At 46.5% G+C, this 13,647-nt stretch overlaps 1 protein-coding gene across 4 annotated transcripts in view; it reads right to left on the reverse strand.

The window, feature by feature from the left end:
- Positions 1-13,647, reverse strand: part of CDH18 (cadherin 18) — an 883,209-nt gene that overhangs the window by 197,531 nt on the left and 672,031 nt on the right. The gene's annotated exons all lie outside the window — the stretch shown is intronic.

Raw genomic sequence — 13,647 nt, forward strand, 5'->3', positions numbered from 1 at the left:
ATTTTGACGTGATATAAATTTGCTTGTACAGATAAGCAACATCTCTGTGGCAACTAATACTGTTGAACTAAAAGGAGGTCCAAATGTAAGCAGAGCAAACCAACTTAATCTCAAGTAACCTTCATTTTAGTCCAATGTTAACAAAGACAATTTGCTTGGCAGCACTAATTTTTAGACTAGGAAGTAAGGGACTAAAAATGTTAGCAAGCTCTTAGAGCAAATCAATCCTGAACTGTCCATAAAAGCTAAAATGCCGTACTTTGATCACATTATGAGTCACTAGAAAAGACAATCATGCTAGGAAAAATGGAACAGCAGGGGAATTATGTGCGAATGCTCTTTGCGGACTTTAGTTCCGCATTTAATACAATCTCGCCACAAAGACTGGTGACAAAACTTGTGGATCTTGGACTCTCACATTCAATCTGTTTGTGGATTAGGGACTTCTTGTCTGGACGTTCCCAGAGGGTTAGACTGGGAAATCGGGTTTCCTCAGTTCTTACTCTAAATATGGGAACGCCACAGGGCTGTGTGTTGAGCCCTTTACTGTTCACCCTTTATTGTACTCCTGTCTATCCTGTCTATCATAGTAACATAAGAACATAAGAACATAAGAACAAGCCAGCTGGATCAGACCAGAGTCCATCTAGTCCAGCTCTCTGCTACTCGCAGTGGCCCACCAGGTGCCTTTGGGAGTTCACATGTAGGATGTGAAAGCAATGGCCTTCTGTGGCTGTTGCTCCCGAGCACCTGGACTGTTAAGGCATTTGCAATCTCAGATCAAAGAGGATCAAGATTGGTAGCCATAAATCGACTTCTCCTCCATAAATCTGTCCAAGCCCCTTTTAAAGCTATCCAGGTTAGTGGCCATCACCACCTCCTGTGGCAGCATAATTCCAAACACCAATCACCGCGTTGGCGTGAAGGGGAGTGTTTCCTTTTATTAGTTCTAATTCTTCCCCAGCGATTTCAATAGATGCCCCCCTGGTTCTAGTATTGTGGCAGAAAGAGAGAAAAATTTCTCTCTGTCAACATTTTCTACCCCATGCATAATTTTATAGATTTCAATCATATCCCCCCCTCAGGCGATCTCCTCTCCAAAGAGCTAAAGAGTCCCAAACAGCTGCAGCCTTTCCTCATGCAAGGGAAGGTTGCTGCAGTCCCTCAATCATCCTCGGTTAAGCCCTTCTCTGCACTTTTTTCCTATCTCTTCAGTATCCTTTTTTTGAGATGTGGCTGACCAGAACTGAACACAGTACTCAAGATGCGATTAAGGCACCTGGCAGCTTTATATAAGGGCACGACAATCCTTGCGGTTTTATTATCAACTCCTTTCCTAATTATCCCCAGCAGAGTTTGCCTTTTTCACAGCTGCCATGCATTGAGTTGACATTCCCATGGAACTATCAACTAAGACGCCCAAACCCCTTTCCTGGTCTGTGACTGATAGCACTGACCCCTGTAGCATGTATGTGAAGTTTGGATTTTTTGTCCCTATGTGCATCACTTTGCATTTTGCTACATTGAACTGCATTTGCCATTTCTTAGCCCACTCACCTAATTTATCAAGGTCCGCTTGGAGCTCTTCGCAATCCTTTGTGGTTCTCACCACCCTACATGAATTTGGTATCATCTGCAGAAGCTTGGCCATAGCCAGCTACCCACCCTACTTCCCAGGTCATTTTATGAATAGGTTAAAGAGCACACAATGGTCCCCAATATCACGGATCCTTGGGGGACACCACTCCTACATCTCTCCATTGTGAGAATTTCCATTTACACCCACTCTTTGCTTCCTGTTTCTCAACCAGTTTTTTTTTAATCCATAGGAGGACTTCCCCTCTTATTCCTTCATTGCTGAGTTTTTCTCCAATAGTCTCTGGTGAGGAACTTTGTCACAAGCCTTTTTGGAAATCAAGTAGACAATGTCCACTGGTTCCCCTTATCCACATGCCTGTTTTACATCCTCAAAGAACTCTAGTAAGTTTAGTAAAGACAGGATTTTGCCTCTGCAAAAGCCATGCTGACTCTTTCTCAGCAGGTCTTGCTTTTCTACATGTTTATAATTTTATCTTTAATGACAGATTCTCACTAATTTACCAGGAACAGATGTCAAACTGACTGGCCTGTATATGGTATTCGAGGTCCCCCCTAGATCCTTTCTTAAAGATTGGTGTGACATTGGCCATCTTCCAGTCTTCAGGGATGGAGCCTGATTTTCCAAGGATAAAGTTGCATATTAAAATTAGAGAAGATCAGCTTAATTTCATGCTTGAGCTCTTTAAGAACTCTTGGAGTTGAGAATGCAATCTGGGCCAGAGGATTTGGTGGCCATTTAGTTTATCAATGGCTGCCAGAACTTCTTCCTTGTCTACCACACTATCTTTTGTTAGTTCCCTGCGGATTAAGCCTCCCTAAGAAGCTTGGTTTCAGGTGCAGGAATTTTTTCCCTCCACCCTCCCTCTTGGAGTGAAGACAGATGCAAAGGGAATTCATTCAGCTTTTCTGCGGAAATCTCCCTGTCATCTTTTTAGCACACCCTTTGTTCCTTTGATCAATCCTAACAGGCCTACCGCTTCCCTTGCTGGCTTCCTGCTTTTTTTGATGTACTTGAAGAACTTGTTTGTTGTTGCTGGTTTTGATGTTTCACAGCCATGTGTTCCTCATTAATCCTTTTTTGCCTCCACTTACAGCTAACTTTGGCTTCTCTTTTGCCACCATTTGTGTTCTCTCTGGTATTCTTTATCAGTTAAGTTGGACTTCCATTTTCTAAAAGACATCTTTTTTTTCCTAATAATTTCCTCAGCGATCCCTGATGTTAACCATGAGGGTGGCTTTCTTTTCGGACTGGGCGCTGCCTTTCCCTAACCTGCCGGAACACATTCCAGCTGAGCTTTTGTGACTGTGTTTTAAATAACCTCCAAGCATCTTGGACATTTTGACTCTCTTGATTTTCCCCTTTCCAGCTTCCTGCGCACTATCCCCCTCATCTTTGAGAATTTTCCCTTTCTGATGGCGAATGTAACTACATTAGTAGGTGTCACTTGTTCGCATGCAGAGATACTGAAGATCTGACTTGGCATTGTGGTCGCTGTTCCCTATCGACGCTCAACAACACTGACTTCCCGCGCCTGGGTCCTGGGTCCCCACATAGGAATTAGATCTAGGATCACACATCTCCCCTGGTTGGTTCTACAACCATCTGCTCCTAAGCCACAGTCATTTAGCATATCCAGGAATGTTCTCCCTTTACTATGACCTGAACGTACATTTTTCCAGTTTATATGGGGATAGTTAAAATCGCATACATTACCCGCGACATTTTTGCTTTTGTTGGCCTCTCTAATTTCTTTTTTTTCCATCTCAGAATCCTCTTGTGAGCTTTGGTCAGGGGGACGATAATATATTCCTAATGTTAAACTATCCTTCCCCCCTGGTATTTATATCCACAGTGCTTCTGTGGGGGAATCAGCTCCCCCTGGATTGTCTATTTTATGTGACCACTATGCTCTAACTTTGATGTAGAGAGCCACTCCACCCCCAATACGCCCTGTCCTATCCTTCCTGTAGGAATAGGCCTGGCTTAACCTGGGATAACAGCATCCCACTGGTTCTCCCTCATTCCACCGTAATGTCTCTGTGATGCCCACTATATCAATGTCCTCCTTCAAAACTCTGTACTCCAGCTCCCCATTTTTTAGGTCCGGAATGGCTTCTACTATTAGCATAGAGACACTTGTATACTCTGTCTCTGTCCCTAACCTGGGATTTATGTTATTGGTTTTGCCCACTCCTAGCCTTTTTGGTAAAGACACTATCACCTTATCCACATTTGCTGTGCTAAACCTTCACTTAGTATGTGGATTTGATTTAAAAAACCTCCCTTCTCTGTCTGCATCCCCATGGACTCATGTATTCGAACCGAAGTCACCCTCCAGCTCCACATAGCCGGCTTTCCGCCAGGGGATCCAGTTTAAAAGCTGTTCTGCCACCTTTTTAATGTTGAGCGCCAGCCTTAGCCTGGTTCCCTCTTTGGTTAAGATGAAGCCGTCCCGCTTTTGTACCCAGGCCTGCCTTGGCTCCCAAAGGTTCCCCAGTTCCTGACAAAATCTGAAACCCTCTGCCTTGCACCACCTTCTCATCCAGCATTGAGACCCTGTATCTCCCGGCTTGCCTAGCTTTCAAGCCCTACTTGGCGGCGATGGAGACAGGAGTAGCATTTCAAGGAGAATGCCACCTTGGGGGTCCTGGATTTTAACCTTTTTCCTAGCAGCCTAAATTTAGCTTCCAGAACCTCCCGGCTTCTACCTTTCCCAATGTCATTGGTACCAATGTGGACCACAACTGCTTCAACTCCACCCCAGCACTGTCTAACAGCCTATCTAGGCGTGGCGTGACATCCATGGCAACCTTAACCGCACCAGGCAGGCAAAGTCACCATCGCGGTCATCCCACGCCTGTCACAAACCCAACTCTCTCTATATTCCTGATGATCGAATCACCCACTACAAGGAGCCCCCACCTCCCCAAAGGGGTATCCTCAGTGCTTGAGAGGATATCTGAGGCCACCAACTAAGGAAGGGGTCCCATCTAAAGGGAACATCTTCCCCCACCGCAGACTGTTCAGCACCCTCTGTCACCCAGACTCTCATTCTCCATGACATCTGAAGAGATGTCACCTTAGGAGGAGATGGGACCAACCCACGGCTGCTGGGTCCCTGAAAGCCTTGTTTGTTGCCCTCTCTGCCTCTCTCTCAGCTTCTCGAGGTCTGCCACCTTGGCTTCAAGAGAAACCGGACCTGCGTTCCTTGTATGCCAGGAGCTCATTACAGCGAGGGCACACCCCTGACTTCTGGCCCACAGTGGCAGATAGTCATACATGTGACACTCAGTTGCAAAACACTGGGAAGCCCCATCCCCTGCTGGCTTCCTGCCTTCATATCTGTTTTTTGTTTATATATTTAGATATTAAACTTTTTAGTCAGTGCCCCTTTGCAGGCTATCTGTACCTACTATCCCTCAAAAAAATAGTCGCAGTTATTAATTAATTGAATTTATTTATTTTTTAAAAAAAGAAGAAAGAAATTAGCGCGCGCCGTGAAATTTCAGCGCCGCTGAAGTATACAATTCAGAGACTGAACTAAAGACTGAATGACTCACCTCAGGAGCCCCACCTTTAGCAGCCCAGGACAAAGAGTAACCTCTGTTAACCCCTGTTAAGCCCCACCCCCACCAGTCTCAGCTCTTAGCACCCTTACAGGGAGAAAAAGAGAAAACCCCTGCAAACCCCTGTTAAAAATACACTGTTTTAAAAGATGTGGCTTTGAGAAAAGCCCTCCAAAATGAACACCAGCAGGTCACTCTGCTCTTCCTGGCCAGTTGCCTTGTCCACTGCTGCTCCTTTCTGCTGGTAACACCATTATCAAATTTGCTGATGACACAACGGTGGTGGGGCTCATCTCTGGAGGGGATGAGTCTGCCTATCGGAATGAAGTGGACCGACTGCTCTCATGGTGCAGGGAAAATAACCTGGTTCTTAACACTAACAAGACAAAGGAGCTCATAGTGGACTATAGAGAATGACTCAGGAAATTCAGCCCTTGACTATAAATGGAGATCCAAGTGGGCGGGTGGCTAGTTTTTTAAATTCCCTGATGCTATGGATTAAAGAAGGATTTGACCTGGGGGAGTACAGACTACCGCGGTGGTTAGCAGAAAGCCCAGCAAAGACTGTGCTTTTTTCTGAGACTTTTAAGGGAAGCAACAACTAGATGGAAAACTTCTGGTGTCCTTTTAATTGGCTGTGCTATAGAGGAAGCGTCCTAACCTACTGCATCTGTGTATGGTTCTCCAGTTGCACAGAAAGTGGCCCGAATAGGAAAGAGGCGCTCCAAAGGGGTGACTGTTAATACTGCACAAAGGATTACTCGGCTGCCCTCTCCTACCTCAACGGAAGAAATCCTATAATGCCGGAAAGTCTAAATAAAGCCCAAAATATTCTAAGAGGGACCCGTCCTCATCCAGCACACTCTCTTTTTTAAACTGCTACCATCTGGCTTGGCAGTGACTGCGATACAGAGGACCCCTCAGAACTAGGACAAAGAGGCTTAGAGACAGCTTCTACTCTAGAGCTGTGGCTATGCTAAACTCCGCTGCTTCATATTGATGTATTTGGGGCTATGTAGGGATGGGTGGAGGATGATGATGTATGAGTCTGAAATTGCATGAGTCTGAAATTGTATGAGTCTGAAATTGTGTGCATCGAGGAATGCTGCTGTAAATTTCGTTGTGCGTGCACAATGACAATAAAATGCTTATGCTTATGCTTATGCTTATGGAAGGCCCAACATGAGATGGACTGACGCTATAAAGCAAGCCATGGCCCTCATTTTGCAAGATCTGAGCAAGGTTGTTAACAAGAGGATGTTTTGAAGAACACTGATTCATGGGCTTTGCCATGAGTCAGAAGCAACTTGATGGCACGCATGCACGCACGCACGCACGCACACACTCACACAGCAACATGATCCCTTACTGTACTTTAAAGTCCCAAGGGACCAGTTGATGTTTCATGGAAGGCAAAATTTGCAGGAAGAGAGAATTACCTCATTTAGGATTTCAACAGTTTCCCACATTTTAAGTGTCCAACAATTTATAGGAACAGCAGCTCATTTACAAAGATCCTTTCAACCAATATTTTTGGCTGGTGTTAAAAGATGCACTTTGAAGCTCGTTTCCAAAGAACTAAGCAACTAAGAGGGCCCTAAATTCTAAAAAGTCAGATTTTTGGAAGAACATAACTCCGCACAGTACTGAACTATCAGACATGAGTTTCCAAAAGCACTTTTGAAACAGAGATTTCAGACAGAGTTATGACACATGATCCTGTCTGTCCTCTCCCCCCAAGAACTAAAAGGAGGGCCTGACTCTTCAAGTCCCTGCTCCTGCCAATAGTTTCTGTATCCATTCACCCAGGCATGTTAAGAAGGTACAAAAAAATTATTAATTAGCCATCAATTTTCTTTCACAATAAGCATACTCAAAATGTAGCCACTTTGGAGTTTTCTAAAGTTCTATCTAGTCTCAAACTGGGGAGAAAAATGAAAATGACAGCTTCATAGTAGAAAATAAAACCTGAGTTGTCCCCTTTTATCAACTGAGAAGTCTTCAGTTTCAGACATATCTAATAACAATTTGGCTTCAGAATGATTTATGATCACTCTTCAGAATTTAACTGCCCTTTTTTCTTTAGCACTTGACTAACTTAGAAAGGAGAAGTGAACCTAAACGCTCATTGTGTTTGGGAAAATGCTTTTTTCCTCCCTGGGTCCAATTAGCTGCCTACTTTTACTTCCTCTCATTATCAGGGGATTCATGAAATAAAATGGTTCTTAATGTAATAAAACACACTGAGGTTTTTATAGCCGAATCTATGGCTTGCTGGTGTCCTAGCAGAAATTTCTCACCAGGAACGCCTGCAAAATAAAACAGGACAAAAGAAATCGACTACAGCAGTGCATCAGCATGAAAGACAAGGATGACTAGATGCTGCAGATGAGTGGGATGCTTCCAAATCCTGCTGAGAGTTGTTAGTACACAGTTCAAATCCAAGGTGTCCAAGCCGTTAAAGGAACGTGGGGTTGTTTTTGTTTTGTTTTTCCCCAATGTTCTGTTGATAAGCCTCAGCTGAAGGGGATGGGGCATGCAGCATATACATACAGAGATATGCAATGGATTGTGAATGAGCATATTGCTGGATCTTGTGGGTTTGTTGTGCTAGCAGAAGGGCTTTCGTCCATTGAAAACGGTTTTCCCTTGATGAAAGACACTCTTCTGTCTTGCTAGTGAAATTGGTCTGTCGCCTTAGGAGCAGGGGCAAGCGGCAGCAGCAGCACCAAGGGTAGCAGAAGCGCAACTGACGCAGCAAGGGCTGTGCCACACGCAATCTCGGGGCCCGCTTGACCATCTAGTGGGGATGGGGGAGCCCCCCCAGCTCGAAGCAAGACCAATCCGGCGGCATCCAAGGGGCAGTCTGCATAGGACCCTGCGGTGCAAGCCCTGGCGGAAAGGGGGGAGGGGCACCAGCCGAGGCTTTCAGGGCCTCTGGGCTCAAGTGGTGCTCTTGTGAGCAGCCACCAGTAAGAGATCTTGGGGGATGAGATCAGTTGGCAACTATCAGCCAGCTCCAAGATGCTTGGGCCCCAGGCACCCAGTGTCCAGTTACAGGTTGGCCCCCAGCAACCGAGCTAACAGCTGGGAGGCTTTTCAGCAGCATCTGGGGGAATGGGAGCAACAGGCCCCATCTCAAGCACCCACTGGGGGTAGGCTTTGGGCCCACTGGTAACGGGGCAAGCGGTGGGGCAGATGGACATGTAAGTATGCCTGGGCCAGCCCCTACCCGGCACGGCATGGCTCGCACGCGCACCAACACGAAGGGGATGAGCAGCCAGGGAGGGTTCCAACCCTTACTCCCCTCCTGGCAGAGGGCTCACAGCTGGAACCAGCTCTGCACCCCATGGGGCAGGTTGGCCTGTTTCCTGATGCCCGCCCCCCATCAACATGGCAGCACCAGATTCCCCCATGAACAACACTAACAAGGTCTTCTTCCAGGGCATTGCCAGGACTCTCATGCCGCTTTTACAGTGCATGGGCCCGCCCCCCCCCCGCAAAAATCAAGAGGGGGCTCCACAGTGAGGGAGCAGGATGCCAGCTTGGGAATGAGGGAGGGTCCTTCAGACAGTGGCAAGATCCCCGGCCCATCAGCAGGCCCTGGGTTCGAGGCTTCCGCCAGAGCTCGCAATCATCACCAGATGCACATGAGGTCATGCTGCTGCTCTTGCCGTCGATCCCCCGGCAGCTCGGCGTCTGGTGAGACTTTTTCAGATGAGGACGCTGCCCACGTTGGTGGCTCTTATTGGAGAAGGGGAGAGGATGTCCGTGGGTTGCCTCACTGCCAGGCATGGAAGGTCCATCTCTGACAGCAGGCCTGACCCCCAGGGGCCAACACGGCACACAACTCTGGGGGAAGTGAGGCCAGAGACCCTCCTGGATCTCATCTACCTCACAAACTTAGGGAGCGGGCTTTAGGTGGCTATTATATGGGATATCTTTTCCCTCCTGAAACCTAACGTGTTCCATGGGGCTACAGGACAATGTTCTGCCAAGCGACCCAGAAGGTAGGGGGCAGAGCGCACCTTTGATAACTGAATGCAGGGTTATGGGCAGTACCAGGCCTTAATCTGTGCTGCCTACCCCAACAGAGGTTGGCATCTTGCAGTCCGTTTGTATAATGTCTTACGGGCCCAATCCACAGCAGGGGATGCTGCTGCCATTAATTATGATGTAGGCTTTAGGAAAAGCACATCCCATGACATAACTGCATGCTGGGACCTTATCCATGACCAGGTCTGGATGGTCACTGTCCCCCCTATGCCAAGCCTCAGAGTGACCCTTTAAAACGTTGCCTTCCTATTAAAAGGGATGAGTCTTGGCTTCTCTGTTGGGAATTTAACCAAGAGAAGTGGCAGCGGCACCCCAGGTTTTCACATGGGAAGGGGGGGAGGTAGCCAGCAGCCCTTTTGAGAAGGCTGACCCACCAACCTGGGGGGTAGGAGGGACAAGGGGGGGTCGGGCAGTGGTGGGATTCTGCAGGTTTGCACCACTTTGGCAGAACCGGTTGTTAAAATGGTGCTTGTAAACAACCAGTTGTTAAATCATTTGAACCCCACCACTGGTGTTGGGCAGCTCAACCACCACCACCTCTTCTTAGTTCTCTAGCTGGGCCAGGTTTGGGGAAGCTAGCTGCCACCCCCATCCGGCTCAGCTCTCTGGTGCCCCAGCTGCAGGCTTATCCCAACAGAGGAGTTGCAAAATACTTGCCAAAGGGCTTTACAGACGGCTTTAGGATCCTCTATGATGGGGCCCAGGTGGCCACAGATTGTGGCAACCGAAAATATGCCCAGGACCTGCCCCAGGGATGGCCCGGGGGAGGATGGGTGGTTGCCTCAGCTGGCCCCAGAACTGTGAGGGTGCCTGGACTGGGAGTCTGCAGCGGAGTGTGTGTGTGTGTGTGTGAGTCTGCCTTGAGTGGGTATATCAGACGCACAAGTCAACTGAGGCATTCCCACCTTGCTTGTAATTTGGCTGGTTAGATTGGGAGCAAGAGGGGGGTTGCCTCAGCAGGCTCACAGGCCTCCACAGAAGAGTGTCTTGCAAGCAGTTGCAAACTGCTGGCAGTTGCCACACGGTAGGCTATTTTTGTTCCACTCCCTTAATGCCACCACACACTCGAAAGGCCAGGGAAGAAACTGCCTGGCCTGCATAATATAACAATACATACTAAATGGCCTGACCTACACAGTGTAACAATCCGTAATAAAACAAGTGAAAATCTCCACAGGGAGTGACTGGAAGCGGCCTTTGAGGTGTTGGGACTTCACCTATCAAAACAGCCTCCATGGGTCTGAGGGACGTCTAGAGAACAATTCGATTGGGCAGTCCCATCTCCAAGCAGCTCTGGCCAAAGGAGGCAACTGCTTTGAAGCCACGGAGGTTAGACCTCTTAACACAGCCCACAGTGAGGTCATGGGATAAAGCCAGAGCCCAGTAAAAGCATCCAGTTCAAGTTTCTTTACTTGTTTGGGTCACAGGGGGACTGTGTGGTAGCTTAAAGCCTGCTGTTGGCTCTCCACCCTTGGCGGGGCCTGTATGCAATAAAAGTGATTGGCTAGAAAACCCATATTCGTCCTTCCAATAGACTCCAAGTGTTATTTGGCTTCTGTTATGGAGAACTCGGATCAGGGACCCAAAGTGTTAACAGACATATTGATTACTATGCAGTCCAACTCATCATTTAAAAGCAAACATTTAAGTTTGCAGATGACAGACTTTATTTCCATCACATAATTCACACATCAGAGATAAGAGCATCCACTTTGCTTGGAATGTATGAATTAATAACCATAATAAGAAAGAAAACATTTTCACACACACACAACTTTGTATGCTTCAGCTTTATGTGCTCAGGCTAATTTCTAATTTCCTCAGAAACCAACCGGAACAAAAAGACACGACTAAAGAGCGGGTAGTCACGGCACCACTCAGTCCCCCAGGGTTTCAGATAGGAATGTAAACAGGTTAATCTGGCTAAAACCAGATTAGTTTTGCAAGACTAAGTTGTGTCTGAGGCAATTAAATCTGACAGACGGCATTGTGACTGATGTGCACGTTGACATCCCTGTGGAAAGGGCTCGCCCATAATGCAATCTTAACTGGAAGCAAACAAGAACCAATGCAAAAAAACAAAACAGTCTCTCAGAAACCCCTTAGGCAGCTACTGTATGGCCTTAGTTCAGAAGCAGAAGCAGAATTTAAACTCAGGCCTTGGAATCCAAATGCAGCCAAGGAGCCTTTGTAAGACAGTTGCATCAGCATTCAACAAACCTTCTCTTTCGTTACTTGACTGGGAAAGCAAACATCTGCCTAGGTTATGTATCTGGTAGGTTAAGTACTTATGGCCTATCTATTGAGTCCTTTCATTCCTGTTCTGCTTCTGATGCTTACAGAAGGATAAAACACAGATTTTGGGGGTGAGGGGTGGGTGGGAGATTGAGGCTCCAAACCTTATTTATGCTGCCTGAAGACATGCTCCCCATTAGTCTGGGAATCCCAAGCATACCAGGCCATATAGCTGAATATCTTTTCCTCTTACAAAATCGGGGGAAGCGCAGAGCTTATGCCCTTGCTTGCTTTAATGCTATGCCAGCTGCCCTACTCCCTGGAAGATCCCAGAGAGAACCTGATGCAGAAAGAGTCTGCCCTTGTGATTCAGAGACTATTGAAACACTCCCACATATTTTATTTTTCTGCCCATTCTATACTGAGATTCGGGCCAAGTTCTTAACCCGAATTCTAGTACTGAGAACAGACTCTTCAGTTGCAGCTTGGATGTCCTTTTTATTAAATAGCCTTCTGCAGATCTGTGCGAGAGGGCAGCCAGTCTCCTACAGGGCACTATAAATCTTCACATGGTAAGGAATAACTGACAGTTTTAGACACTGTAAAATCTATAACATATGCATTTTTATAATTTTGTTTTGTATTATATTTAATATTATTTTAAATGTTAATGTTAATCAACTGTGCCTCCTTTTAATTATTATAATAGTCTATATTTTTAAGCAAATAATGGTATATGCATGTACTTAAGTAGGTCAAGTATTTTATTTTATTTATTTTATTTATTATTAGTTTTATATACCGCCCTCCCCCTGAGGGCTCAGGGCAGTTTACAACAGGTTAAAACATACATTAAAACATAATTTAAATACCAATTACATAAAAACAGAACCCATTAAAAATGTGGATGGCGTCTGGCTACCCCCCTCCCCCCCCTTGTGCCCACAGGAGGCCAGATGACCCGGTAGACGTATTTTTTAACCCGGGTTGGTTGAAATGCCCATGGAACAGGGTCCAGTTTTATGCAGGCCCCATGTGAAACTCCTTGTGGGTCCCCGCAGGGCCCTGATCTCCCTAGGGAGCCTGTTCCACCAGGTAGGGTTATGTGGTAGGATAATCTTTCTAAACAAGTAGCCAAGTTACTTTATTGTAGCAAAACTAAATGGGTGTCCACCAGCGTAAAGACAGACTTGCTAGTCAGAGTTTACTTCATCAGACTTCCTTTTTGAAGGTGCTACCGGACATCTGTTGAATCTGCTAGGGTGCAATATATGATTGTTCACAGCCATTCGGCTCAGTGGGTCACAAATCCTCTTTCCTTCAGTGAGTCCATTAACTGGCGGGCGGTTAGACTGGCACTGTTTCAGTTGCCTTCTTTTTCACTTTTGTCCCATAGTTTAAATGATAGTCATTCTTTCTCAGTATTGCAAAAAGGGAAGAAAATCTTCAGTCTTGTCCAGGAAGAAATCACAACATCTCTTGAGTCAGCTTTCTTTGCCATCCCATTAAACTGGAGGGTCGTTCATGGTGCTACCCGACACACGGCAGATGCCCTAGCCCCGCCAGCCCATGAAGCAGAAATCCCAGGGTTACAAGAGGTCTGCTATCTGCTGCCATATGGCGGCACTGCTGCGGGTTTATCATCAACAAAGAAAGGGATTAACGGGAAAGGACAAGAATTCAGAGAAGCGGATTTAGGTCGCATTCAATCCTTGCCTCCTAGTGACTGGGTGCAAAGGGGGAGCCAAGTTCTCAATGCTGAGTCACAGCCACATATAAGGAATTCCCAAACCCTAGCAATTTCTCAAAAACAAGCACCCTCCCCTACCACTTTCTTGGGAGTCAATTCAAGGTTCACTGACAGCTGTACCAAAACACAGCAGCAGCCTTTCTTTTCTCTCTTTCTCACAATACTGGAACCAGGGGGAATTCATTGAAAATGCTGGGGAGAAGAATTAGGACTAATTAGGACTAATAAAATCACACGCAATGTGTGATTGGTGTTTGGAATATGCTGCCACAGGAGGTGGTGATGGCCACTAACCTGGATAGTTTTAAAAGGGGCTTGGACAGATTTATGGAAGAGAAGTCGATTTATGGCTACCAATCTTGATCCTCTTTGATCTGAGATTGCAAATGCCTTAGCAGACCAGGTGCTCAGGAGCAGCAGCAGCAGCAGAAGGCCATTGC

The sequence above is a fragment of the Sphaerodactylus townsendi genome, linkage group LG09 (genome assembly GCF_021028975.2).
Source record: "Sphaerodactylus townsendi isolate TG3544 linkage group LG09, MPM_Stown_v2.3, whole genome shotgun sequence".
In the NCBI taxonomy this organism is placed as follows: domain Eukaryota; kingdom Metazoa; phylum Chordata; class Lepidosauria; order Squamata; family Sphaerodactylidae; genus Sphaerodactylus; species Sphaerodactylus townsendi.